The sequence below is a fragment of the Myodes glareolus genome, chromosome 7 (assembly GCF_982192425.1).
Source record: "Myodes glareolus chromosome 7, mMyoGla1.1, whole genome shotgun sequence".
Lineage (NCBI taxonomy): Eukaryota > Metazoa > Chordata > Mammalia > Rodentia > Cricetidae > Myodes > Myodes glareolus.
Genome location: NC_142032.1, coordinates 77,969,175 through 77,973,047, shown reverse-complemented (window position 1 = coordinate 77,973,047; position 3,873 = coordinate 77,969,175). Strand labels below are relative to the sequence as shown.

Sequence of the window (3,873 nt, the reverse complement as noted above, 5' to 3'; positions counted from 1 at the left end):
TCGGGGCGCACCTGCCCCAGCCGGCCGACCTACCTTTTTGCCAATGAAGATTTCCAAGGGTAATGATGTTGAGTCTTCCATGGAACCTGGCAGCACACCAGGTTTCAGCTTGTTGGGATGAGCCACCCAGTGAAGGGCCCAAGAATAAGAATATAAAAATATAGATTCCAGAAATAAAAATGTAAAAATAAAAAAATATAAAGTTAAACTGTAAGCCTAGGAGAATAGGAACAGACTGTCAGCAGCTTTCTCAGCAGCTTGAGGATTAACCATTAACAGTGGGTTACTCTGCTTTACAACCATAGCTCTATTTTTAAGGCCAAAGCATCTCTCTGCAAACTGAGAGCTAGCCTACGGATATGAGCTGAGTCAACTTTTAGGAAATAGATATATGACCTCTGGGCTATGCATTGTCCCTGCCATGTGAAACTGGCAGCATCAAAGGGAACAGCACAGGGCTTCAGTAACCACCACCTGGAAGCACCAAGGAAGACAATAGGTTAAGTACAAACACGAGTTTAACTGAAAAACTCTGTTAATGGAGGTTGTAAAGTAAGTCAATCTGTATCTGAGTTTTACCTTGAGACTGTAAAAATTCCTTTGTTCAGACCTCATTTAAAGGAGGCTTACAGGCATTATACTCCCCTTGACCCAACCTCTGAGGGTCAATGGTACCTATGGCCTTTATAGGACAGTCAGCATCAGATATTAACAAAAGTTACAATGGTTAAAAGGGTTGCAGAATTTGATTAAGGAGGCAGAGAAAGTGTTTCATAAGCGAGAGACTGAGAAAGAGAAACATGAGAGAAAAAGAGAGAGAGAGAGAGAGAGAGAGAAAGAGAGATGGAGGCAGAAGAAAGAGGACTGGAGGGATCATAGACAAAAGGAAAATTTGATAGAATTTTGGCCACAATGATAGGAGAAAAAAAAAGATAAAACCTAGACAGATAGGGAACCTGGGCAACAGAAGATCAAAGATGAACGTGGACAGGCACCCCTTGGACAAAGGACGATATGCTTATTGCAAAGAAAAAGAACATTGGGCAAGAAAATGCCCAAAGAAGAAAGGAAGGGACTCTAAGGTACTGGCCCTAGCAGAAGATGATTAGAGGGGAGAAAATAAAAGACTACAGTAATTGGAGCAACTGGACAGAAACAATATCTATGGACCACCTCACGAACTGTAGATTTGGGGAGAGGACAAGTGACTCATTCCTTCCTGGTTATCCCCGAGCGTCCTATCTTTATTAGAAAGAGACTTGCTAATGAAGCTGAAGGCCCAGATCCGGTTTACTCAAACCAGGCTGGAGATGATTAAAGCCTTTGTTGACTGAACCAGTGACCTTCGCTCCCCCTGCTGTCCTCCATCCCGCTACCCTACTGCCTGAGACTGATGACATCTCGTCTACTCATCAATGCGCTGAGAAGCTGGCACCAGAAATGATCTGAAGGATCAGCCTTGGCCTGAAAGTCCGAGCTGGTGTACGGATGGCAGCTGTTTCGTGATCGAAGGTAAGCGGAAGGCGGGGACAGCAGTAGTGGATGGGAAGCAAATGGCCTGGGCATAGCCTCCCTGAAGGACGTTGGCACAAAAAGCCGGACTTGCGGCTTGGATACGAATGGCAGAGGGAGAAGTCTCAGCACCTACACTGACAGCAGGTATGCTTTTGCCACTGCCCATATTCATGGAGCAATATACAGACAAAGAGGACTGTTAACATCTGCAGGAAAAGACATATACTCGTCCAAGACACCAAAAAGCTTGAGATGCTGTGGCTGAGGGAAATCAGATGGCAGACTCTCTGTCTTGGCAGAAGAAGTAGTCAAAAACTGCAAGGCCTGTGCTATGATTAATGCAGGACACTCCATATATGCTCCTGGGAAGAGGCTCAAGGGCAATTGGCCTGGAGCCTACTGGAAAGTATATTTTACAGAAATTAAGCCAGCCAGATATGGCAACAAGTACTTATTAGTTTTTTATAGATACCCTTTTCAGGCTGGGTAGAAGCTTTTCCCACCAGGACTGAGACAGCCAATGCGGTGGCTAAGAAGATCAAAGAAGAAATCTTCCCAAGGCTTGGGATACCCAAGGTAATTGGGTCTGATAATGGACCTGCCTTTGTTGCCCAGGTAAGTCAGGGACTGGCCGCCCAATTGGGGATCAATTGGAAATTACATTGTGCTTACCGACCCCAGAGTCAGGACAGGTAGAAAAGATAAATAAAATTCTAAAAGAGACCTGCGGAAATGACTGGACAGCCCTCCTTCCCTTTGCCCTGTTCCAGGTTTGGAATACCCCAGGGCAATTTAAACTCATCTCTTATGAGATCCTATGTGGAGAACCACCACTGCTCACTGAGTCGGATAAAATGTATAATCCTGATGTTATTCTTTCTAGACCTTTATTTTCCCCGTCTAAAGGCCCTCGAAATGGAAAGACACCAGATCTGAAAACAACTGAAAGAAGTATGCATCTCTGCCTGGATCCACGCCTCCCACATGAAGCGAACTCCTGAACTACCCAAATTACAGTGTCCGGGGCTTTTGATAACGCTATCAGTCAAGAGGCTTATGTTTGGAAGGCTAATCATTGACGGACTCTTACTGAGGTTATGTAATGAGACTCTTAGGAGCCCTAAGACTCCTGACACCTGGTACTTGGTTCCTGAGTTAAATAGATGATGGGTTTATAGTACTATGTGCTTGCACAACTGGTATGAGTTTGACAGGCACCCAACTCGCTTCCAACGAGAACCTATTTCTCTGACACTAGCAGTAATCCTGGGCCTTAGAGAAGCTGCCGGTGTTGGGACAGGTACTGCTGCCCTAATACAGGCCCCTCAGTACTTCAATGTATTAAGATTGGAGGGCTTTAGAACAATCTGTTTCCAAACTCGAAGAGTCATTGACTTCCCTCTCAGAAGTGGTCTTACAGAATAGAAGGGGATTAGATTTGTTATTCTTAAAGGATGGAGGATTATGCGAATAGATCTCCCTGGATGACTACTTTGATATCCTCCCTTATGGGACCACTCCTAATTTTGCTTCTGCTACTGATATTACCTTTATTAGAAAAAGAACAAGTGCTGTTCAGATTTTGATGTTACACCTCCAATACAGTGCTTTATAAGGTCAAGAAGATACTGAAATCTAGTTCTATGATTAGAACTAAGCACTAGAAAAAATGGGGGAATGTAAAGGAAAAAAATATATATGTATACCACCCTTGATGCTGGAATGCAGGGCCTTAGAAATAAACAATTCAGGCCCCTTGCTGTAAGGGAGGGGAAGGGAGCCTTTTGTCCTGTGACAGGATGTGAGTCAGGATATTTACAGTCTGCCATCAGGTCTCCAGCTAGGAAGGCAGGAAGAGATAAGAAAAACAGGTAGCACAACCCCCTCCTTGGTATCCAGGTGGGTCTGGACAACCCCCTCCTTGGTATTTAGATGAAAGGTCAAGAATGTGCCACTCAGCTTAGCCTTATTTAAATTGACCAATGAAATGAAACCCTGTAACCACGTTTTTTGCTTCTGTATCCGCGCTTTTGCTCTCCTATAAGAACCCCTCACCCCCAACCTGCGGGCGCGCAAGTCTTCCGAGAGACCTTGTCGCCCCAGGTACCTGTGTATTCGAATAAACCTCTTGCTGTTTGCATCCGAAAGTGTGGCTTCGTCGGGTTTGTGGGTTCGGGGCCTCTCTCGCTAGGAAGACATCCCTCGGGGGTCTTTCATGCTTAGTGCCCCTATTATAAAAAGGTAAGTTCAGAAACCAGCCTTTGCCACAGCCTAACAAAATCCATCTCTGGCTGTGGTCTCAGGTAGCTGATAAGCTTTTTGTGCCCCAAGGAGATTTTTTTTTTATTTTATTTTTTT

The 3,873-nt window shown here is 44.7% G+C and overlaps 1 long non-coding RNA gene across 2 annotated transcripts; it reads left to right on the top strand.

Annotated features, from left to right (window-relative positions):
• The first annotated feature begins 1,144 nt into the window (after nt 1-1,144).
• Nucleotides 1,145-3,642, top strand: LOC148121474 (uncharacterized). Of its 2 annotated transcripts, none has more exons than XR_015738431.1 (3): nt 1,145-1,512; nt 1,984-2,091; nt 2,399-3,642. It is a non-coding gene; the product is annotated as an uncharacterized LOC148121474 (long non-coding RNA). The 2 variants fall into 2 exon arrangements; XR_015738432.1 differs by having other exon boundaries at nt 1,984-2,130.
• Nucleotides 3,643-3,873: the final 231 nt, after the last annotated feature.